At 41.0% G+C, this 25,460-nt stretch overlaps 1 non-coding gene across 1 annotated transcript; it reads right to left on the bottom strand.

The window, feature by feature from the left end:
- Positions 1-15,043: 15,043 nt before the first annotated feature.
- Positions 15,044-15,150, bottom strand: LOC148791860 (small nucleolar RNA R71). Its single transcript, XR_016076838.1, has one exon. It is a non-coding gene; the product is annotated as a small nucleolar RNA R71 (small nucleolar RNA).
- Positions 15,151-25,460: the final 10,310 nt, after the last annotated feature.

Raw genomic sequence — 25,460 nt, forward strand, 5'->3', positions numbered from 1 at the left:
TTAGAATTTAATTTTGGTAGTTTTTAATTCTGTTTAGCACAATTAATTGTTGTTTTATTTTCTGTTTGTTATAATTATTTGTTGCTTTATTTAATTCTTTTTCTTTAGTTATTTAATTGAACAATTAATTGTTAAATAGAAAATTGTTTAACTTTTAGAATTTGCGTTTAAATTTCAAATCCGAATTTAAATTTATATTTTAATTCAAATCTGAATTTGAATTTCAAATTTCAAAATTCGAATTTAAAAAAAATAAAAAATAAAAAAAAATATTTTTTTAATATTTTAAAAGTTCTGCATTTGCATTCCAACATTTAGGGTTTGATATTTTAGAGCATGCATCATATAGGATTTTCCTTTTAATTTCAGAAATTATCATTGTTAGTTGTGAATGTGTTAGGTTTTCTTTTTCTTATTTTAGTTGTTCCTTTTGCTTAATTAGTTTGTTTGATTAATTTATGTTATATTTCTGAATTGCATTTTAGATATAATTGTTCATGCATTGTAGTTAGTTGCATTTTCTTTGTTTATTTTGTCTTCCCGTTAATCTACTTAAGGGGAATTCCATTTAAATAAGATAAGGTGGGGATTTCATCACCCTTCCTTGGCCCAAAAATCACCACCCTTCACGTGTGGTTCACCCTAACCCTAATTTAAAATTTGGATAGCAAGATCCTTTAGGGAAGCCTAACATTTGGTTCAAAGGTGTGTTGAATTTTAGGAGAACTTGAAATTATTTTCCATAACCGGCGGTTGGTGTCTCAGGAAAGAGGTTAAACGGCTAAGCCTAAGTGGGTTTTGTGGTTACTTAATTAGGTCCTTGCTAGAGAAAGGGGAGCCTCCCACATCCTCACCTCCTACCTAGCTAACCGAAGGAAGTGGTGTAATTCCAAGTGAACATAAAAGGATTCACATTGGTTGAACCACTAGTTTAGGAAACCCTAGGTCAGCCCCTAGGTCGTGTGGTTGATTTGTTTGCCTTTAAAAAAAATAGAAAAAAGAAGAAAAAATTTTAAAAATTCCAACTTGAATTTAGATTTTAGGAATTTAAATTTCAAAGGCTAAGTTTGAATTTAAATTTCAGAAAAATAAGAGAAAGTTTCAAAAGTTGAGTTTAAATTTTAGAATTCAAGTTGCAAAATCCACATTTGAAATTAAACTCAAAATTTTATATTCAAATAAGAAGAAAAGGGACTTCTGTGTTGTATGTTGGGAAGGAGATCTCTAAGGAGAGAAACTGTAGAACCTATACCTAAAATAGGGAGATACCTCCATCATCAACATCGTAATCAAATGGCCGGAATCAATGATGCCCAACCTAGAAAGTTGAAGGAATACTTCACTCCAACACAATATAAACCTTCATCTTACATTCAGTTACTTGATACTTAGGCCTTACAGTATGAAATTAAGTCAAGTATAATCCAGATGCTCCCATCCTTCTATGGGAACCCAAGTGAAGACCCATACAAGCACATAGATGAGTTCCTGGAAATATGTTCAACTTTAAGGATTCAAAATTTCAATGATGATGCCCTTGGATTGACTCTTTTCCCCTTCTCCTTGAAGGATAAGGCCAAGCATTGGTTAGGGACTATAGGGAGACCCATTAGGACTTGGGCAGAAATGTAACAAGAATTCCTTAGGAAGTTCTATCCTATAGGCAGAACCAATACCATGGGGAGAGCTATCATGGGATTTACCCAAACACTGGGTGAACAAATTCATGAGGCTTGGGAGAGGATGAAAGAGTTAATGAGAAAATTACCACACCATGGCTTGTCCCAGTGTCAAATTGTTCAGGCCCTCTATGAAAGCCTAATAGATCAATACAGGCAGATGGTAGATGCATCGTGTGGGGGGGCATTTATGAGCAAGAGCGAGGATGAAACTTATAATCTTTTTGAAACTCTGAGGGAGATTCTATCAATAATGCATCTTTGTATTCCTATGAAAGGTCAATGGGACCCTTAAAGAGGGCAGGGCTCTATGAGGTCCAAAATAATATAGAGCCCAAGGCAAAAATGGATTTGAATGCCATTTTAGAAAGTTGGATAGGGTAGACCTTTTAGCCCTAAAACTTTACAAGTTTTTCACTCTTAACCAACAGTCAGGCCCATTTACTTCTTATCTTGATGTATGTTCCATTTGTGCTAGCCCAACCCACCAAGTTGATGACTGTCCTACTACGGCCCAGTTTCCACCTTTTATCCAAGAACAAGTCCAAGCAGACCAGAGTTTGTGAAGGCCCACTAATGAAGCATCCGTCCAATTCCATGGCCCAACAGTTTCAAAGGCCAGTAGTACAAAACCAATTCCAACAGGTGTACCCTAGGAGTCAACTGGCCCAACCATATCAAGGCTACCCGCAACTCCCTCAATCCCGATCAGTAGGCGATCAATTTATGCAGCTGTCACAGAGCTGGCTGGGCATTGCCGATGTGGCCGAGCTGACTGGGCGATGACTGGGTGGCCATGTGGCATTTAATTCCAGCTCAACCATGACCTGAACACCACTCCCCCAATTCTGAAGTCAAGGAATGAAGTGCTCGGCCGAGGTGTAGCGTGGTAGGGTGCTCTATTTCTCGGCTGAGGAACTCCAAGCTGAAGTCTTAGTTGAGCATCTGGTCCACTTAGTTTTCCTCGGTGCTTGTCAGAGCTTGGTGTTCGTGCAATGCGGTATGCGGTTGAGGAGTTTTTCGGTCGTCGGCTACAAAACTTCAAGAATTATAATTTTGGAATCCAAACCACTTCCCCAGTTCTAGAGTCGAGGAGAGGAGTGCTCAACCGAGGCAATGTGCAGTCGATTACCTCGGTTAGGTGCCAAGGAGCTTTCAGTTAGTCTTCGGAATCCAGGCCTCTCTGATGCTTGGCTGTGCTGTGTTGCAGAAGGGCTCTTTTTTCTTCGACTAAGGAACATAGACTCGGAATTTCAGAATCCGAACACCAGTCCCCTAGTTCTGAAGTTGAAGGGAGGAATGCCCGATCGGGGTGCAGTGCGGCCTCTTTGGTTAGAGACCGAGGTGTGTCGAGTTCATCATCGAGTTCGTCGAGGAGGTTCAATGGCTTGCTTGAACTGGTGCTCTTGGGCGTACCGGGGAGATCTGCAAATTTGTTTGGACCGGTGCTTCAGGGCGAACCAGTGTAGTTAATACTTGTACCATTGCTTGTCAAGAACACTGCTTCGGTTCTCGAGGTTTCACGCGTGCGGTGATAGCGTTGATTGGTCTTCTGGGCTTCACTAGAGCGGTGCTTGATCTCCGCCGTTGATCTGGCTTTGATTTGTGCCTCTAGAGATTATAAAAAGGGGAGGAAGGGCATTTCTCCTTCGCCATTTGCGAGAGAGATTGCTTAGGGCATTTCTTCTTCTTCTTCTTCTTGTTCTTCTTCCTATTCTAGTGGCTCCAATTATGAGTTTGAGGTCGGGGAATTTGATGGGGGTAGAGTCAGGGGAATCCGCTGAGGTTGAGGAGGCCGAGGTTGGTCCTTCAAGCGTGGAGGTAGAGCTTCCCATGTGGGCTGGTTGTATGTTCGGGACCACCCCTTACAGTCTGACTCCCGGGGATATGGCTCGGATCCGAGCATTGTATGACATTACCAAGGAGTTTGAGATGAGGTGTCTGTAGGCCGGCGAGGGGCCCACGGATGCTCGGTCAGGTGAGGTGTGTGTGTACGAGAGAGGCTTGGAAGCCGGGCTGAGGTTCCCTTTGCACGAAGGGGTAGCCGGGGTATTTGAGTGGTATCGGGTGTTTCTGTTGTAGTTGATGCCGAATTCCTTTAGATTTTTTATCGGCCTTATGTCATATTACTTTGTCCATGACATCGAGTTGACCCTTGGTATGGTGAGCTATCTTCTCCAACTGAAGCTTCACCAACAGGGCTACTACTATTTCTTGGCCAGGAAGAACATCAAGGTGTTGGTCGGGGCCCCATCCTCAGTGAAGTAGTGGAAGGAGGGGTTTTTCTTTGTACGTTATCCCAGGGGCCTACCTTTCCTGGCCGCGTTGCAGAAGCCAAGGATGAAGGTGCATCAACCCAAGTGGCACAGGATTAACAGGGAAGAGAGGTCGACCCTGAACATGATTGGTGAGATTGATGTGATGGCGTACACATGTTCTGAGATGTTGATGCTTGTTGGACTGATGTGCAAGATGGCCGGTCTGTCTTGTTGCCTCAGTTTGTTTGTCCAATCCTATTTTTTAGCTTACGCTTGTTTTGACGTGATTCCTTGGTGCAAGTGTGAAGATGGCAGGTGAAGAAGAGATTTTCCACATAATGAAGGAGAGTCAGCTGAGGCAGAACCAGGCTGGTGCACGGCCCCAGTCACGCTAGGAGGTAGTTCCACCGTTGAGGTCTTTGGAGAGGGTGTCCTAGCAGTAGAAAAGTGCTCAACAGTGGGGGATGATGAAAACGTGTGGTGGTGGACCCAGAGGAGGCTCACTGGGCTGTCATTCCCCTTCTCCGAGGATGAAGTCAGGGGTAGCAGCTCGGCCATCCACATGTTGCGGTGGACGGTCCACTACGAAGACGGGCTCGAGTCGGAGGAGGTGTTGGAGCAGCTTCTTCACGGACTCATGACCATGACCATCAGTCGAGAGGCCGGGAAAACTAAAAGCAGTTCTTTGGAATGCTCGCTCATTCGGGTCACGGCTCAGGTAAGTTCATGTTTGCTTTTGTTGTTTAGCTAAGTTAAATTTCTTCGTGCTGATGTGTCTCCCCTTGTTCGTAGAATGCATGCTCGACGATCGCTTTGGTGGACCATGTTCGGCAGCTGCAGGGTATGTATGAGAGAGAACACACTAAGTACCTAAACATGAAGGCCCAATTGGTGGCTAGTGAGCGCACTGTCGCGCTGGAAGCGGAGATTGCTGCTTTGAAAAGCCAGATAGAGGACCAAGCAAACATGGTGCACAACCTGAAGAGGCCGATGATAGGGAGGCTCAGGCGGTGACTTAGTACAAGGCCTCGGTGGAGTACCAGCACGACATGGATGACTTCGCTTTGAGCTCTTATGAGGCAGAGTTCAATGTGTTATGGAGGAGAGTGTTGTGCCACTACCTAGACATCGCCAACGTTGCGCAGGCTTGGGGCCCTTATGATGACAAGAGCCCGCCTGCTGAAGGCGATCTTGCTGATGATGAGCGCGATGAGATAGGGGATGGTGAGGAAGGGGAAGAGACTATGGACCCACCTGCCGAGGATTGAGTTGTCACAAAATCTCTTCTATTTCTATTATGTTGTTGTCTTCTTTTTGTAGTGGCTCAGTATGTTGAGCTTTAATCTATGTACTAACTTTAGTAAGTTAATGAGAATGTCTTCTTTTTATTTTGGGCTTGTGTACCACTGATGCTTTTCCTCTTCTCTTCCTTTGCAAAGCTACGGGCCTTGGTCTTATCATGACCGAGGTCAGGAATTGGCTGAGATCTTTGGTCTCCAGCTTATGTGTCCAGAGTGTGTTCCAAGCTCTCATCCTTTAGGAATGTTTAGTTGCTAGTCTCGCTTTTTTGGCTCTTCGGGGGGGGGGGGGGGGGGGGGGGGTGCTGGCTGTTGCTTGGCTAACTCTGGCCTGACTGTTAGTTAGTTGGTGTGTGGAGTTTAGTGACTACCCTCAAGCCTCAGTGGGCGAGAGCGTTCTTCCCCACTTAGGGCTTTGGTTGTTGGTAGCCAAGTTGCTTTACTTGTTTGTCTATACACTGTCGAGCTTTGCATCGTGGGCTCTGGCCGTTGTGGTCAGCCAAGTCGGTGTATGTTTTGTGGTGCATGCCTATGAAGCGTGCCATGTGCGTAGCATGCTGTGCTATGTGCGTGGAATGTTGTGAAGTGTGCTATGTGCACGATGTGTGCTGTATGGTGTATGTGTGAGGTGTAGCGTGGTGTATGCATGCATGCAGGGCAACCAACTTGTAGATGGAAAAATGTTCTTCATTAAATATCGAATCACTGATAGTACATTCGGAGGTTCTCGGTGTTCCAACTCCTTTGTATGGGCCTACCATCGAGGTCTTCTAACCTGTAGGTGCTGGGTCTGAGGACTTTAGTGACTTTGTATGGCCCTTCCCAGTTCGATCTAAGCTTGCCTTGTCTTCGAGCAGGCACTATAACTTTGCGGAGAACGAGGTCACCAATTTTGAACTTCCATCTTCGGACTTTTGAGTCATAGTACATGGCCCCGCTTTGCTGCTGTGCGGCCATCCTGATATGTGCTCCCCGCGCTTCTTCTACCAGGTCCAATTCTGCACTGAGGTCTTCGTCATTCTATTCCTCGTCGTAAAGCTCGATTTGGAGAGTCGATGAGCCTATTTCCACAGGTACCATGGCTTTAGCCCTATAGGTCAGACTGAAGGGTGTCTCTCCTGTAGCCATCCGTAGAGTAGTCCTATATGCCCAGAGTATGCTCGACAGCTCCTTGACCCACCTTCCCTTGACCTAGTCAAGTTTGGCTTTTAGGCTGTGCAATAAGGTTCAGTTGGTCACTTTGGTCTGTCCATTGCTCTGAGGTCGGTGTACGGAGTTGGTGTGGTGGTCGATCTTCAGGTTGACGTAGAGGGCTTTGAACATTCGGCCAGTGAACTGCATCCCATTGTCTGTGATGAGGACTTACAGAATATCGAATCGACAGACAATACCATGCCAAAAAAAATTATGGGAATTATGCGCGGTAATGCGTGCCAGTGCCTCGGCTTCCACCTATTTGGTGAAGTAGTCTACTGCCACCAAGAGGAACTTCTTCTAGGCCACCACAGTGGGGAAGGGACTGAGGATGTCCATGCCCCACTACGTGAATGGCCATGGGCTGGTGATCGGCTTCAAGGGAACCGCTGGCTAGTGGTGAAGGTTCGAGTGTCATTGACAACTATCGCACTTCCACACGAGTTGGAGTGCCTTGTGTGCTAGGGTACGGGTGCCGGGGTGATCTCCGTAGATACCTTCATGTATTTCCCTAAGGACATACAGCTTGAGAAGGGGGAAGACACTTCAAGTATGGGAGAGTTTGTGAGCGGCAGTAAAGCTGTCCTAGATAAGGTAGTACCGAGTTGATCTGTGCTAGAGTTTCTTGGCTTCTGTCCAGTCTTCTGGGAGTGTGCCATGCCATAGGTACTAAGTGATCGGATCCATCCAAGATGGGCCATGCTGTAGTAGAAGGACGAGGAGGGCCATGGGTGCGATGCTCAGCTGGGCCAGAGTGTATATCCGCACTATGGAATCTAGGTCGGTCTTCGATGAACTAGCTAGCTTTGATAGTGCATCAGCTAGGATGTTTTTGGTCTGGGGGATCTGCTATATGTTGAACTGCTCAAGCCTTTGGATGAGTTCCTGCACCTTCTGTAGGTAGCTTGCCATTGTAGGTGTCTTTGTCTCGAACTGGCCGTGGATCTGATTGTCAACCAATTGAGAGTCATTGAACACCTCTATTCTTCGGGCTCTGAGGTCTAGGGCAAATCTAAGTCCAGTGATGAGGTCTTCATACTCGGCTTCATTGTTGGAAGCCTAGAACTCGAATCTGAGGGCGTGCTCCAATACTGTGTTGTTTGGGTTGAGGAGGATGAGGCCGGCCCTACTGCCTTGTTTGTTTGATGAACTGTCCACATGGAGAGTCTGTACATGCAGCTCTAGGGCCGGGTTCTGTGTAGTGAAGGCACACTCTGCGATGAAGTCAGCCAAGGTCTGGGCTTTGATTACGGGCCGAGGTGTGTAGTCGATATTGAATTCACTCAGTTCTACACTCCATTTGATCAGGCGGCCAGATGCTTCCGGTCTTTAGAGTACTTGCTTGAGGGGCTGGTCAGTAAGCACCCAGATGTTGTGATCTTGGAAGCAAGGTCTGAGCTTTCTTGCCGAGGTGACTAGTGAAGGGATGAGAGATCCATCATATGGATGGCCGAACCCTACAGGAAGGTTGGGGGAAATTTCAAAAATTTCTCTCTTTCCCATCTGGGAATCACAATCCCTATTTTAGAAAACTGCATTTTCAAGGATCATTCTTGAAACAAAACTAGACCAGATCTGAAACCAAAGGAAGGGAGAAGGAAATACCTGATATGGAAATAAAAGGAATTGCCAACGTAGGTGTTCACGCCCAAAGATGACACCAAATCTGCCTCCACTGAAGATGACACAGTGAATGTTGAGGTAGGATCAACAGGAATGGTTCTTCAGCAAGAAGTTGGGATTCTTTACAAAGAATCGAGTAGGGTGATGTGATCATGACTTCTAATTGTTTCTTCACCAAGAAACAATATCAAGAATACATCTTGATCGCTCCAGTAGGTGGAGGCCGAACTAGGATGGCACCAAGAACTGAGGGAGAGAAGACACTGCAGAGAGAGGTGTGTTCTCTTTATGGATTTCGCCCCCTATTTATAATCCATTTAGGATTAGCTTCCTAATTTGATTAGGAATGAGATTTCATAATCTAAATTGAGTATTTAGATTTGGACTCTCAAGTTGATAAGACCTATCTTATCCAATTGCTAATCCCAGTCATATTATAAATCCAAAATTGGCCCAACTTAATTAAACCATTTAAGCCCAGTTCGAAATGGGCTTTAGGCCCATTAAGTCATGTTGCTTACTTAACCCATTAAGTGCTGGCTAGTTTGGTTTTCTTTATATGGTGTGGGACCCTAGTATTGGCCCATTAAGTCACAGCGAACCCCTAAGTCTATCAACATGGGCTCTTAATGGGCCCAACATTTACACTAAATGGTCCTTGGGTTGAGCCATCTTGTGAAAACCTAAGGACTGTGGGCAGATGCAACATTAGCCCATCAGGTAATACCTTCAATGGCCTTACACTTAACCTCTTAGCCCATAATGATCAAATACTGCCCAACAAGAGAGGACCTGTCCCTCGGCTGCAAGGTGCAGTGCTGCACTCTCTACTCACATGGATCCCAGGAATTATAACCTTTTGCAAACCAATTTGAAAACATAATATATAAGTATATCTTTATATAAATATATTTTGCAAAACCAAATTTCAAACACATTTGAAATCCACTGTCGGTAGTTTAGGTTTCCATCAGAGAGAGTGCATTTTCCCGATCATTCACTTTGTCCGACAAAGGGGCTGATCTTGTCACTATGATCACCCACTCAAGTGAATTCTCGGACTGCCCCAACATACCTAGGTTTTGTCCTGGTAAAGGATCTCACTGATTGGCATATCAAAGACAGCCCAATCTGACACCTAGTGCAGTACCATAATTGAGTCTAGGGGTCAGGTGTAACATTCCAGTTTTGCCCATATATCTCCAAGGTCCAGGGCAATATTGGAATTTGGTCCAATTTAGGGTTTCAAGAAAACCCACACTACATGTACCTCAGGTCTCACCCTAGCAGCTGAGACAAGTCACCCCAACCAACTTGGCGGCACATCTGTGTCAACCTTGGTTGGATAAATCTCCCCAGATCTATCCAACGACTGTGAAGATTCTAAACTAACACGAGTCTCATAAGTGTCTAGTTTAAGGGTATTACACAGAAACATACCATAATGGCATGAATCAATTATGCACTTTATTCATTTACAATAAATGACAATAAGTACATCAATCTGATTGGAGCTAAGGGCATACACTATCTAATAAATAGCACCAAGGCTATTTTCTCCAGGTTAGAGTACTACATCTCTGCGCTGCCAAGCACCTTGCTGGTGTAGTAGATCGGCTTTTGTGCTCAATCTTCCTCCTTAACTAGTACCAAGTTGATGACCTCGTCCCTGGCCGAGGGGTAGAGCAATAGGTCATCATCCCCCGGGCTCGATTTGATTAGGAGAGGTGGCGAGCTCAAATATTGCTTAAGATCTTGAAAGGACCGTTCGCATTCTTTGGTCCATTAGGAGTCCTTTAGTTGCTTATGGGCTTTGAAGAAAGGCAGGCACCGGTCTGCGGATTTGGACATGAATCTACTAAGGGCGGCTTTCTCGCCAGTGAGGCACTACACTTCCTTGTGAGTCTGGGGTGACTGCATGTCGAGGATGTCTTGTATTTTTTCTGGGTTGGATTCAATTCCCTTTTGCATCACCATAAACCCCAAGAATTTTCCGGAGCCAACCCCGAATGTGCATTTGGTCAGTTTCAGCTTCATCTTGTATTTCCTGAGGGTGCCAGAGACTTCCTTAAGTTCGGCCAAGTGATGCTCGGCCTTCTTTCTTTTCACGAGCATGTCATCCACGTATGCTTCCATGTTTCGGCCGAGCTGATCCTTAAAGACCTCATTCACTAGCTGTTGATAGGTAACATTCTTGAGGCCGAAAGGCATCACCTTGTAGCAATATAATCCGTGGTCAATGATGAAGGTTGTTTTCTCCTGGTCATCTGGGTGCATCTAGATCTGATTGTATCTTGAGAAAGCATCCATGAAACTCAGGATTTCATGTCCCGTTGTTGCGTCGACAAGCTAGTCAATCCTCGGTAGGGGAAAGTTGTCTTTGGGGCAGGCTTTGTTTAGGTCGGTGAAGTCAATGCATATTCTCCACTTCCCATTGAACTTCTTCACCATCACCACATTGACCAGCCAATCAGGGTATTTTACATCCCGAATTAAACCGATGTCGAGAAATTTCTAGACCTCTTTGGCGATCACCTGTCACCGTTCTGTAGTGAAACTTCTCTTCTTTTGTCTGATGGGTCGGTAGCGCGGATCAGCATTAAAGCGATGGGTGATGACCTTGGGGTCATGTTAGACAGTGTATGCCCTTAGCTCCAATCGGATTAATGTACATTAAACATTTATTACAAATGAATAAAAGTATATAATTGATTCATGTTATATATAGTGTGTTTTCTATGTAATTACCCTTAAACTGGACACATATGAGACTTGTGTTAGTTTAGAATGTTCTCAGCCGTTGGATAGACTTGGGGAAGTTTATCCTTCCAAGGCTGACACTAATATGCTGCCAAGTTGGTTGTGGTGGCCTGTCTCAGCCGCTAGGGTGAGACCCGAAACACATGTAGTGTGTGTTTGTTTAAAACACTGAACCCGAACCATTTTCCAGTTATGCCTTGGACCTTGGAGACTGGTGGGCAAAAATGGAAAGTTACATATAACCCCTAGACTCGATTATGGTATTGCACTGGGTGTTGGATTAGGCTATATTTGCTATGCCAATCAATGAGATCCTTCGGGGGTCAAAACCTAGGTATGTTGGGGTAGTTTGAGAATTCACTCGAGTGGGTGATAATAGTGACAGGATCAGCCCCTTTGTCAGACAAAGTGAATGATCGGGACTGCACTCTCTTTGATGGAAACCAAAACTGCCAGCAGTCGATTTTAAACTTGTTTGAGACTTGTTTTGCAAAATATATTTATATGATATATATATATATAGTTTTAAGAAAAATGTTTGCAAAAGGTTTTAATTTCCAAGATCCATCCAAGCAGAGAGTGCAACATTTTACCTTAAAGCCGAGGGAGTGGTCCCCTCTTGTCAGGCAGTGTTTGATCATTAGGGGCTAAGAGGTGAAGTGTAAGACCATTTAGGTTTTTTATACCTAATGGGCTTTATCTCACTTAAGTCCATTGTCCTTATGCCTTCATAAGTTGGCTGGACCCGAGGACCATTTAGTGTAAATGTTGGGCCCATTAAGAGCCCATAGTGATGGACTCAGGGGTTCATTGTGTCAACAGTCAATTCGGCTAGGCTTTGCTACAGAAGCTAGGTTGAACCCATATGTACTTTTGTAAGGTCATTTTTATGGTCCCACGCCATACCAAGGGAGCCAAGTTACCTATTAATTAAAAAGGGACGTGAGCCACTTACTTAATGGGCCTAGGGTCCAAGATTAATTAGATTAATCAGGGGTGTTTCATGACAGCTTAAACAATCATGTGACATGGGCAAATATGGGTATGGATCCGGGTTTGGATCAACAAATAAGATAAGAGGATAACTCTTATCCACTTAAAGAGTCCAAATCCAAATAAAGATTTGGATTAGGAGATCAGATCTTTAAGGCTTATAAATAGGGGAGGGCGAACTGCTCTACCTTACACTGCTCTCAGTCCTCTCTCTTTCCTTCTACTTTTGCCACCCTAACCCTAATTCGACCTCCATTCCTAAACTGATAGAGATCAGTTCTGATTCTGATTTTTGCAAGAAAATATCATATCAAACTCATGCTCACCTCCCTTGCTCGATCCAAGCTATTGGATTGCAATTCTTGCTGAAGGACTGCATTGCTGAACCTGCTTCATCTCAAGCTATGCCATCTTCAGTGGAAGCGGATTTTGTTACCCTCTTTGGGCGTGAACACCTACTTTAGGAACTACATGTGTGGATTCCGTATCAGGTATTCCTCTCCATTTCTTTTTGTTTTAGATCTGGTTCGGTTTAGTGCAAGAACGATCCTTCAAAAATGCAGTTTTTCTAAAGCTAGGAATATGAATCCCGGAAGGGAGAAAAGAAATTTTTTGAAATTTCGCCCAGCCATCTACCATGGTTCAGCCATCCATATGATGGATCACCCTTTCCTTCAGTGGTATCAGAGTCAGTTCAATCTTGAACCAAAATAAACCAAATCTGAAGCAAGAACCAAATCGACAGAACGATTTTACTCGATTTGTGCAATTAGCAGTTTTCTGAGAATTCGGTTCTCAGTTTTTTGGGCGTTTGATCTGAAATTAACTCTTTATTATTCTGCAATAATTTTAGAATTGTTCTATCATTATTTCTTGAATTCTTGAGCTGTTGGTGTGTGGAGATTGAATTCTTTATTGGCGCCAAGATTTGCGCACCTTACAATTTTATTTATTAAATTTTGGTTTGTAAATAATTTTTTTTATTTTTAGAAAAAATGTATAGGATTAATTCTCATGTAATTAATAGAAAACTAGGTTTTTCTATTTTTTTTACATAGGAAGACTTGCTGGAGTGTGCGGAGGAGAAGAAGATATTTTGCATAAAAGAAATTTGCAATCTGCAATTAACCCTTTTCTTGCTGGTTTGCAATTTGTCCGAATCAGATTCGGACCATCACACTTGCAGTCCTATGTTATGTGTTTTCTTGCTGTGATTGAATGTCAATTTTGGCTGTAAATAATTTCAAATCAAAATCTTGAAAATTGTAACATGTTTTGGCCACCAAACCCTAGGCCGAATTTACCCAGTTTGGTCCAAACTGGTTGAACCGAACCCATGGTTCGATGGGGTCTATTCTCAACCCCATTTGTCACGTTTTAAGTGGCTTAAATTTGGTTATGGGCCATGGGTTTGATGGCCCATCACATGATACAATTTGGCCTTCCCTTGGAAGAACTAATTTCTGCTAAGTTAAAGCAACACCAACCCAACTTTCAGCATAACTGCTATATGGGCTAAACTTAGTCCATATTCCTAGATGTTATTATTTGATAATACATGGGCTTAATGGGCTGATTGTGTGTTAACTTAAATTAATTAGAATCTTTACAAGTTATTAATTAATTGGATCAATTTGTTTATGTGATTGCTTGTGATGTGCTGAATGTGATTCGCACATGGGCCATAAGTACTTGGCCCATGTTTAATCGTATGTGGCTCTCTGCGTGCAACATGGATGAAAGCACACCATTGCCATGGTGCCCTCAGATCATTGGAGAAGAGGGGAGAAGAGGGGGATGACTTCAAGAGGTTCCTTTGGCATTATTTTCTCAGCTTTTCATGAAGAGAAGAGGGGAGAATGACGTCCAAGCACGGCTAAAGCTTCAACAAGGCTAGGGAGGATCTTGATCGATGAGTTTTACTTGTTATTTTACTTTGATTCCTTGAGAGATTTCAATGTTTAATTTTGTTCTTGAGATATTTCATTTATTATTTTTATATTTGATAAACCCAAAAGTTATATTCTTCAATTTCCATATAAGATTAGTCATGCTCTTTTTATGTACAACTTGTTAGAAAATAATTGATTGGGTAGATTTATTTTATGGGTTGATCCTTTACTGCAATATTGTCAGTTTGATATATTGTCGTTCTTGGATAGCTTGTAAGAATAGATCATTTTGTTCTTCATTGAAATTAATTTTCTTAGAACAAATACTTTTGTTCTTGTCGTTGGTTTTTAAAGTTATATTTTCCGATTGTTTGTTTGGGATGCGAAACTTACAATTGATTAATAAATAGGAATCAAACTCAAGAACAGTTGAACAAATTGATCAAGTGAATCTCGAAGCCATGTTCATCGCAATACTACTTTTTATCCTTTAATCATTATTATTTTTATTCGAATATTCTTATTCTTATTTTAGAAAACCATTTTTTTAGGTTATTTACTCTTAGCGGTAACTCCTTTTGTTGGTTTAATCAGCTTCTCTGTGGATTCGACACCTAAAGCTACGCTTCAATGACTGCTTAGCCAAGGGTAATAATTTTGGGTGAGACACAAATTTGGCGCCGTTGTCGGGGAAGCCAAACTAGCAACTAAACTTTGAACATTCTTTACTTCTCTTTTATTCCCTTTGTTTGTTTCATTTTCTTTAGTTTCATTTTATTTTCTTGATCTCATTTTTCTTTTCTTCTTTTTGTAAGTTAAAAAAAAAAATCTCGAAGCTTAGGGTGTATGAATAGACCATGGGACAAAAGAGGGAGATTTGCTAGACAGATATGAATAGACCCACCACCACTCCCTGAAGAAGAAGTAGCATCTACTTCATCTAGTTTATCCTCTGATTCTGAAACCATGAGTCAACACAAGGAAACCCTGTTAGGTCTTTATAAGACTACCTGCACTCCACCCGGATAGCCACACCATCATGCATCATGTTCCCTCTGAATACACCACAATTTGAGTTCAAACCTTGAATGATCCAACTCTTGCCTATTTTCCATGGTTTAGACAATGAGAATCCATATGTGCATATTAGGGAATTTGAAGAGGTAGTGGCCACCTTCCATAACTGAATTGATATTGCAGACATTGTTAGGTTGAAATTTTTTCCTTTTTCCCTGAAAGAGAGATCTAAGAGTTGGCTATACTCTTTGAGACTGAGATCCATAGGTACATGGGAGGAGATGACCCAAGCTTTCTTTAACAAGTACTTCCCGCACCATAAGACCAACAACCTTAAGAGACAGATCTCAACCTTTTCTCAAAAGGATAGTGAAACCTTATACCAAGCCTGGGAGAGATTCAAAGAGCTACGGAACCTATGTCTGCACCATGGGTATGAAAGTTGGAGGTTAGTTATCTATTTTTATGAGGGTTTAACTAGCATGGAGTGTCAATTCATAGAGATGATGTGTAATGGAGAGTTTTTGCAAAAGGATCCAAAAGAAGCCATTGATTACCTGAATGAGTTAGTTGAGAAAGCCCACAAGTAGACTGGACCTAGTGCTACTGATAGTACTAATAGGTCACGTCCAACTGGATTTACCATCTTAAGGAGTAAGACAACCTCAAAGCCCAATTAGAAGCTGTAACTAGGGAACTTGAGGCCTTAAAGATGAGGAATAATAAAGTCACCCACACGGTTTCCAGGGTAGAAACTCAAACTTCATGTTTTGTCTGTGGAGGATTGGATCACTTAGCTCAGGATTGCCCAACCTATGGTGAGATGAGAGAGGTTTATGAAGAACAGTGTAATGCCAAACCTTTCTCACCCTATTTAGAGACCTATAACCCTAGTTGGAGGAACCATCCCAATTTTAGTTGGAAGGCTGATTAGACCCAACCCACATCGTCCAACAATAATTGGAGTGTAGAAACACAACCATCCAGATTTCATCCTGCACCTCAATACAATGCTTGACCGAATAAGAATCCTTCAGAGGAAACACTTCAAGCATTTATGGAGGCACATAATAAGACTAACCAAAAGTTTGAATTTGTTCTTGCGCAGGTGGTTGAAGAGAACAAGGATATCAAGATTTAGATAACTAAGCTTACCAATGCTCTTATTATACAAGAGAAAGTCAAAACTCCATCTCAGTCGCAGACCAATCCGAAGGGGTCACATATGGTACAGGAATCCACCTCTGATCCAGAGAACATCAAGGGGGTCCACGCCATCACTACTCGTAGTGGTAAGGTTTTAGATGGGCCTTTGCTGAGCCCACCTCGCACAAATGTCACCACTTCGAAAAGAACTAAAGATGCCCCCTCAAAAGAACCTGAAAAGGAGGTTACAGTCCAAGTGCCTTTTTCCCAGGCTCCCAGATCTGGAGGAAAAGTTTTAGACAACCAATGTGAGATTTTGGAACATTTGAAAGAAGTTAAGATTAATTTACCTTTGTTGCATGTGATTAAGCAGGTACCAACTTATGCCAAGGTGATCAAGGATCTATGCACCATGAAAAGGAGACACTATGTTAAGAAAACTACATTTTTAACAGAATAGGTAAGTGCGGTGATTGAGTAGAGAACACCACCGAAGTACAAAGATCCAGGGTGCCCCACAATTGCCTACAATATTGGGACATAAGAGTTCGGCCAAGCTCTCTTCGACTTAGGAGCAAGTGTAAACTTAATGCCTTATTTAGTTTACTTGCAATTAGGTCTTGGAGAGATAAAACCCACGTCCGTGGTGTTACAGCTGGCTGACCGTTCTATTCGGAAACCGAGGGGGATAGTACAAGACATTTTGCTTCATATTGATAAATTCTATTATCCTATTGATTTTCTGGTTCTAGATACTCAATCTGTAGTTAATAGTGAGTCGAAGGTTCCACTTATTTTAGGAAGGCCATTCCTTGCTACAGCCAATGCTCTTATTAATTGTAGGAATGATTTGATGAAGCTTTCATTTAGGAATATGACTCTTGAGGTGATCATTTTTCATCTTGGGAAGCAGCCCTGAGGATGAGTGCTATCATACCTACATGATAGACTCTCTCATTGCAAAGGAAGTAGATGAAAGGGAAAATTCTAAATCTTTAGAATACCTCCTCTGTGATTCTGATTTGAATTCTGAATTTTTGTTTTATCCTGTTAATGATGTTTCTAATGTTTCTTCTATTTCTAATGATATGTAGGATAAGCAGAAGAAGTTTTTGGCAACCACACTTTGAGGAATTGCCGCGTGAGAGAGACCAGTCGAAACCATCTTTTATGGAGACACCAAAAGTAGAGTTATCCCCATTCCCTGAAGGATTGAAACATGCATTTTTAGGACCGGGTGATACCTTTCCTGTTATAATATCTTCTAAACTTAGTGCTGAGCAGGATGAGAAATTGATAAATGTATTAAGATAACATAAATCTGCACTAGGTTGGACCCATAGGATTCATTTAGAAGAATGAGCTATCCCACGTAGAGACCCCCAAAGAAGAGTGAACCCAATAATGAAAGAAGTTGTTAAAAAGGAGGTCTTAAAATTGTTAGATGCAAGAATCATATACCCTATATCTGACAATAAATGGGTTAGTCCTACACAGGTCGTGCCAAAGAAATTAGGGGTCACAGTAATTGAAAATGAGGAAGGAGTTCTTGTTCCTACTAGGGTAGTAACTGGGTGGCGCATGTGCATTGACTATAAGAAATTAAACACAGCCACCCGGAAAGACCATTTTCCATTATCATTTATGGACCAAATCTTAGAACGTGTGGCTGGCCATCCTTTCTATTATCTGATTGAGATAGCTTTAGAAGATCAGAATAAGACTACTTTTACATGTCCTTTTGGTACTTATGCTTTCTGTAGGATGCCATTTTGTTTATGTAATGCTCCAGATACTTTTCAATGCTGCATGCTTAGTGTATTTTCTGATATGGTTGAAAAATGCATGGAAGTCTTTATGGATGATTTGACTATTTTTGGTGATTCTTTTGATTCATGCTTACTTAACTTCAAAACGGTTTTGACTAGGTGTGAAGAAAAAGGACTTGTGCTTAACTAGGAGAAATGCCATTTCATGGTGACTTTAGGTATTCTTTTGGGACACATCGTGTCTGAAAGAGGAATAGAGGTTGACAAGGCCAAAATGGAGTTGATCTCAAAATTACCCACACCCAAAATGGTAAGAGAAGTCTGGTCTTTTCTTGGCCATGTTGGTTTTTACAAGAGGTTCATACAGAATTTTTTTTGCTATATCATGACCATTACGCAACCTCCTAGTCAAAGATGTTGAGCTTGATTGGACCGTAGAGTGTGAAGAAGCTTTTAGAACACTCATCACTAAGCTAATCACTACACCGACCATGCAGTCACCAGATTGGAACCTTCAATTTGAGATTATGTGTGATGCTAGTAACTATGAAATGGGAGCTGTTTTATGCCAATGAAGGGAGGGGAAGCCCTTTGTTATTTATTATGCTAGTAGAATTCTTAATAGTGCTCAAAGGAATTATTCTACAACTAAAAAGGAGCTACTAGCTGTTGTTTTTGCTTTAGATAAATTCTGTGCTTATCTCATTGGTTCACCTATTACTGTGCTTACTAACCACGCAGCTCTTAAGCACCTTTTTTCTAAGAAGGATGCTAAGGCTCGCTTGATTGGGTGGATTTTGCTTTTATAGGAATTTGATCTAACAATCAAGGATAAGAAGGGTGTCAAAAATGTAGTGGCTGATCATTTGTCTCGACTAGAGTTCAATAACTCTAGTGATGATGACCCACCCATTCGAGATGACTTCCCCGACAAGCATTTTTTCACCGTTAGTCAAGTGCCACGATATGCTCACATCGTTAACTACTTGGTTTTAGGTGAAGTTCCATCGAACTGGAGTGCACAAGATAAGTGTAAGTTCTTGGTTGAGGTAAGAAATTTTTATTGGGATGATCCTTATTTATATAAGTATTGCCCTGACCAAATCATGAGGCGTTGCATTCCAAATGGTAAGATTAATAGTGTCCATAATTTCTATCATTCTGAAGCTTGTGGTGGCCATTTTTCTATGAAGAAGACTGTTGCAAAGGTTTTGCAAAGTGGTATTTACTGGCCTACTTTGTTTAAGGATACTAAAGCTTTTTGTTGTTCTTGTGATAGGTGCCAGAAGCTAGGCACGTTAACTCCTCGTCACATGATGCCCCTTAACCCCATCTTGGTTATTGAGATTTTTTATTGTTGGGTATTGATTTCATGGAGCCATTTTCACCTTCTTTTGGATATCTTTATATTTTTCTTGTTGTTGACTATGTGCCTAAATGGATTGAAGTTGTGCCCTACCGTACTAATGATAACTAAACTTGTTGTTAAGTTTTTAAAAGAAAAAGTGTTATCTAAGTATGGTACCCCACGTGTGATTATTAGTGATTGATAACTCTACATTTTCATGCCTTAAGGGCATCATTTCAAGGGTATTTTTGGCATTAGAATAGTCAAAGTATGCCATTTTCCTAGTTAAATTCATTGTTGTGACCTCTGAGGGTCTTTGTACAAATTCTGGGGAAAACTGTGAAGTTTTCATGGCTGAAATGCAAATTTTGGGAAGATAGTGTAAAGTCCAACTGAGAGAGGGGGTGTTTTTGTGAAAAACTGAAAGTAGGAGGGCGCCTCCTAGGCACCTTTTAACCCATTCTTTTCACTCTTAACAAACCCTAGCCGCAATTAACTGTTAAATCCTCACCTTCCATCTCTTCTAATCTTCACCATCCATTCTAGGGCACTCTCTTTTTAGCATTCTAACCCTAGGCGCCACCTAACTGCTAATCCTCACCATCCACTCTAGGGCGCCACCCACCTCTTTTAATCTCCACCTTTCAACCATAGGCACCTCAATCTCCTCCATTCATTTCTGGGTGCCCAAATCTCAGCCCTACATAATATTGGGCACCCTCTTCTTTTCTTCTCAGGCCTAGGATCACCCTAGAATCATCCTAACCCTCCATTAGAAACCTTAGGGTGCCCATATCTTTGCTAAAACCCAGCTACCGCCCCCTTCTTTCTCTCTAATCCCAACTGTGTCCACCCTTCTCTATAAAAAGGACCCAAGGGCTCCTGAGAAAAGGTTGAATTCTGCCCCTAGGTAAAACGGAAGGCTGATCTTGAGAAGTTCAAGGGTAGAGGAAGAGGAGGATACCCAGGCAAGAGGAGGGGTTCCTACTTGCAATTCGCCAAAGCCACTACTACCACCTCTGGATTTGGATCCCGACCATTAGTCGTAGATTTAATTTCGGTTCTTTCAATTCCAGATTCGTTATTTCCTTTCTACAATTTCTTTTCATTCTATTTGACCCTCGTTTTCTTTGCTGTAGATGTGGAATTTTTCTAGGTAAGACGGAAGTCCTAGCTCGAGAAGTTCGAGGGTTGAAGGAGAGATCCGAAGACTGCTACCTCTGATCGGATTACAGATTTTTTATTTCGTTTCCTTCATTTATATATTTTTCTGCATTTTTAATTTCTGCAATGTTTGAATTCTATCTTTTTTTTTAGTTTAATTAATTAATTTTTATATTTCTACACTTCCCTCTTGTGTCTATTGTTCGGATTTGAGTACGTATTAATTTTTCCCTCGCTTCCCTGTGGATACAACCTGTTCTCATCATTTTACTGCGTTAGTAGTTGCTTGAGAACTAGAAAAATTTATAAATGTTTAAACTGGTGTTCCAAATTGGTTAACAACACGCTTCCGGACACACCATGTTTTTGGCACCGTTGTCGGGGAAGCAATGGAGAAAATTTTTTATTTGCTTTATCTGGATCTGTTTCATTATTTTTTTATTTTTTCTTTATTACTTGATCCGTTATCTTAATTTAATTCTTGTTTCTCTTTGATTCTACAGGACAAAATAGCAAAAGGTGGGGTACCGGAGCGTTGCGAGACTGCGGGACGGAAGAGAAGAGAAGAGAATTTGGATTGCGTTTTAGGTGTAATCGTCCCATTTTATTTTTATTTTTTTTTATTTTCAAACTCTTTTTTTTGGTAGGATAGTAATTTTCAGTTTTTTTAATTATTTTTTCCCTAAATCCAATTTATTTTCTTTTAGTATTATTTTTCTTCAGTTTTGTTTTTAGATCTATTTTTCTTTCTTCAATTTAATTTCTTGTGTGAAATTCTATTTTATTAGGTTTGTCATTTTCTTTTATTTGAAAAAAAAAATTGTTTATTTTATTTTATTTTATTTATTGCTACATAATTTTCTATTGTTTATTTTATTTTTAGAATAGGAATTTTTTTGTTAGAATTTATTTTGGTAGTTGTAAATATTTTTAGCATAATTAGTTCTTTTATTTTCTGCTTGTTATAATTATTTGTTGCCTTATTTAATTTCCTTTTTATTACTACTTTAATTGAATAATTAATTGTTAAAGAGGAAATTGTTTAAATTTTTTAATTTGAATTTAAACTTCAAATTTGAATTTAAATTTTCATTTTAATTCAAACCTGAATTTGAATTTGAATTTGAATTTCAAAGTTTGAAATTTAAATTTCAAATTTCAAATTTCAAAAAAAAATTAAAAATGAAAAAAAATCGAAAAAAAATAATTTCTGCATTCCAACATTTAGTGTTTCATATTCTAGAGCATGCATCATATAGGTTTATTTAATTGTTAAATTATCACTACTAGTTGTGAATGTGTTAGGATTTCTTTCTTTTTATCATTTTAATTGTTTCTCTTGCTTAGTTCGTTTTATTCTTTTATGTTATATTGCTGAATTGCATATTAGAAATACTTGTTCATGCCTTGTAATTAGTTGCACTAATTGTAGTTACGTGTAGTTTACCCTAAACCATAATTTAAATTTTGAATAGAAAGATCATTTAGGGAAGCCTCACACTTGGTTCAAAGGTGTGCTAAATTTTAGGAAAACTTGTAATTACTTTCCATAACTGGCAGTTGGTGTCTAAGGAAAGAAGTTAAATGGCTATGCCAAAGCGGGTTTTGTGGTTACTTAGTTAGGTCCTTGCGAGAGCAAGGGGAGCCTCCCACATCCCCACCTCTTACCTGGCTAACCAAAGGAAGTGGTGTAATTCCAAGTGAACCTAAAAGGACTCACAAAGGTTGAACCACAAGTTTAGGAAACCCTAGGTCAACCCTAGGTCGTGTGGTTGATTTGCTTGCATTTTTTTTTTAAATTAATTTCAGGAATTTAAATTTCAAAATCTGAATTTGAATTTAAATTTCAAATTTCATAAAAAATGAGAAAATTAAAAAAAATAAATAAATATTCAAATTTGAATTTAAATTTCAGGAATTTAAGTTTTAAAATCTAAATTTGAATTTAAATTTCAAAAATTTAAATTTCAAATTAAAAAAAATAAAATAAAAGAGAGAAAATAAAATTTTTTAAAATTTTCAACTTTGAGTTTAAATTATAGAATTTAAATTTCAAAATCTAAATTTGAAATTAAAAATCAAAATTTAAATTTCAAATTTCAAAAAAAAAAGAAGAAGAAAAAGGGGGTTAAAACAAAATAAGAGAAAGTGAATTCAATGGTCGGAGTGTGTGGAATGAGAAACCATTTCCAACCTTAGCCACAAATAGATTGGAACCATGTGTCTAGACAACTAGACAAGATTAATGGGATGGCCCACAAAATTGACCAAGATATCATCAACAAAGTGGCCCATACCCAACCTTGTCAGTCTATCCATCATGTTCCATCTGTGCAAGCCCGACCCATCATGTTAGCCAGTGCCCTGCGGCAGGCCCATGTCAACCAGTCATTCCAAACCAAGTACATGCGGCCAATAGATCTTTTCAACCATGCTAACCCATTCTTTAGCCCATACAACCCTGGGTGGGAAAATCAACCCAACTTCACTTATAGGACCCAAGCACAAGAAACCCCCTTGCCAGAAAGGCACTCTCAATGGTCTGAAGCTCAAACCCATTGGGAGTACAAAGATTACCCTAAGACTCAACCGGTTCAACAATGTCAAACCTATACGCAGTTCCAACAACAATACCATCCATCTAACTCCATGGCCCAGTAATTTCAAATGCCACAAGTACAGAGTTCATTCCAGCAGGTGTGCCCTACTAACCAATCAGTCCAACCATATCAGGCTTACCCTCCACCTCCTCAGACCCGTATAGTAGATGATCAATTCATGCAACTTTAGTAGCTAATTCTAAATCAGCAGCAATCCATCGATAGATTAGAGAGCCGAATAGGACAGCTAGCCGAAGCCAAGAAGAGGAGAGAAGTAGGGCAACTACCAAGTCAACCGGTTGCGAATCCTAAAAATCAGCCACTGGGTTTTCCTCCACAACAAATTCAACCACCTCCTAAAAATCCCCAATTCAAAAATACTAAAGTTGTTACAACTTTAAGGAGTGGGAGAATCTTAGAGGACCCGTGTGAGAGAGTTAATGAAAAGGAAGACCCTAAGTTGGGGGGAGAAGAAGAAGGAAATGAAACTTTAGAAGAAGAGCCCATAGTGAACCAACCTATAGTCACCTTTCCAACTGCACTCACAGCCGGGCCGGTGTGAAAGAATAAAGAGACCCACAACGAGGAGAGCCAGGAAGTCCATATTAACTTCCCTCTCCTCAATGTGATCCAACATATTGAAGGGGTGAGAGATCCATCGTATGGACGCCCAAACCTTGTGGAATAAGGTGGGCGAATTTCAAAAAAAAAAATATCTCCCTTGGTGGCACATCAGTGTCAGTCTTATCAGTATAGGTCTCCCCAGACCGACCCACTGACTGTGAACATTCTAAACTAACATGAGTCTCATTAAGTGTCCAGTTTAAGGGTATTACACAGAAACATACCAAAGGAACATGAATCAAATATGTACTTTATTCATTTACAATAAACTCATAATGTACATCATTCTGATTGAAGCTAAGGGCATACAAAAACTGTCTAACAGCTCCTACTTGCACTTAGGTCCATTCTGGTACAAGCCGGAGTCCCATGCTTTCCACGTGTTTCTGAAACACTTTCTGTGTCAGTGGCTTAGTCCATGGGTCTGCCACATTCTCCGCTGATGCTACCTCTTAATCAATAATCTCCCGTAGATCCAGTGTTGTTACACAACAGTGGAATGGGTGATGTGTGGAATTCCAAATTCCAGAATGAACACCTTCATTCATAAGGCAGCGTCACTAACGGCAATGTGTTCGGCTTGAGTTGTGGACTATTAATTTTCTACTTAGGACCCCTGTTTGCTGACATTTAGAAAACAATACACGATACAGATGTAGACTTTCTATTATCTGGATCCGACTCGAAATTGGCATCAGTATACCCTTGGATCTATAGTGAGCTACCATCGAATACCAAACAAAACTCTTTTGTCCTTCGAAGGTACTTAAGTATGTTTTTCATAGCAGTCCAGTGCTCCTACCATGGGTTGGCCTGAAATCTGCTTACCACACTCACTACCTGAGCAATGTCGGGCCGAGTGCACAGCATGGCATACATGATGCTCCCTACGGCAGAGGCATAGGGAACGTCCTTCATGCCCTCAATCTCCTCAGAGGTATTGGGAGACATCTTCTTGGAGAGAGTGACTCCGTGCCTGAAATGAACATTTCCTTTCTTGGAGTTCTCCATGCTGTATCTTTTGACTATTTTGTCAATGTAAGCAGATTGGGATAATCCTATTATCCGCTTCGATCTATCTCTATAGAGTCGAAGACCCAGTATATAGGAGGATTCTCCAAGATCTTTCATGGAGAATTGCTGTGAAAGCCATACTTTCACCATAGTTAACATTCCTACATCGTTCCCAATGAGTAGAATGTCATCTACATACAGAACCAAGAAAGTAACCTTATCCCCACTGGACTTCCTGTAAACACAGGGCTCATCTGGATTCTGCTTGAAGTCAAATGATTTGACAGCAGAGTCAAAATGGATGTTCCAACTTCTAGAACCTTACTTAAGTCCATAAATGGATTTCTTAAGTTTACATACCATGTTTTCTTGACCAGCAGCAATGAAGCCTTGCGGCTACTGCATATAGATATCTTCAGTAAGATCTCCATTTTGGAATGCAGTTTTGACATCCATTTGCCAAATCTCATAATCATGGTATGCTGCTACAGCTAGCAGGATCCTAATGGATTTAAGCATGGCCACAGGTGAAAAGGTTTCCTCATAATCGATGCCCTCTTTCTGAGTGCACCCTTTCGCCACCAGACAAGCTTTGAAGGTCTCAACCCTACCATCGGGGCCCTTCTTCCTCTTGTAAATCCATTTGCAACCAATTGCTTTTACCTCAGAGGGCGGATCTACTAGAGTCCAGACTCCATTGGTCTCCATTGAGTCCATCTCAGGTCTCATGGCCTCCACCCACTTCTGGAAATCTATGACCAACATAGCTTCCGCGTAAGTCACGGGATCCTCTTCACTAGTCAAGGTTTCCACCAGGTAACTATCCTGGTCATAACCATAACGGACTGGTGGCCTGGATACCCGAGTGGATTTTCTAGGTTGGTCACTACCTGGAACTTGTGGGACATCTCCCACTGCTCCTGAGCTATCCTCATCAAGAACTACTTCCTGACGATGGGTGTCCAAGATGTAATCGGTTTCCAAGAATTGTGCATTTCAGCTGCAGAACACCTTCTGTTCACTTGGGTCATAGAATAGGTAACCCACAGAGCCTTTTGGGTAGCCTACAAATAGGCAACGG

This window comes from Nelumbo nucifera, chromosome 5 (assembly GCF_055504915.1).
Source record: "Nelumbo nucifera cultivar China Antique chromosome 5, China Antique-T2T, whole genome shotgun sequence".
Lineage (NCBI taxonomy): Eukaryota > Viridiplantae > Streptophyta > Magnoliopsida > Proteales > Nelumbonaceae > Nelumbo > Nelumbo nucifera.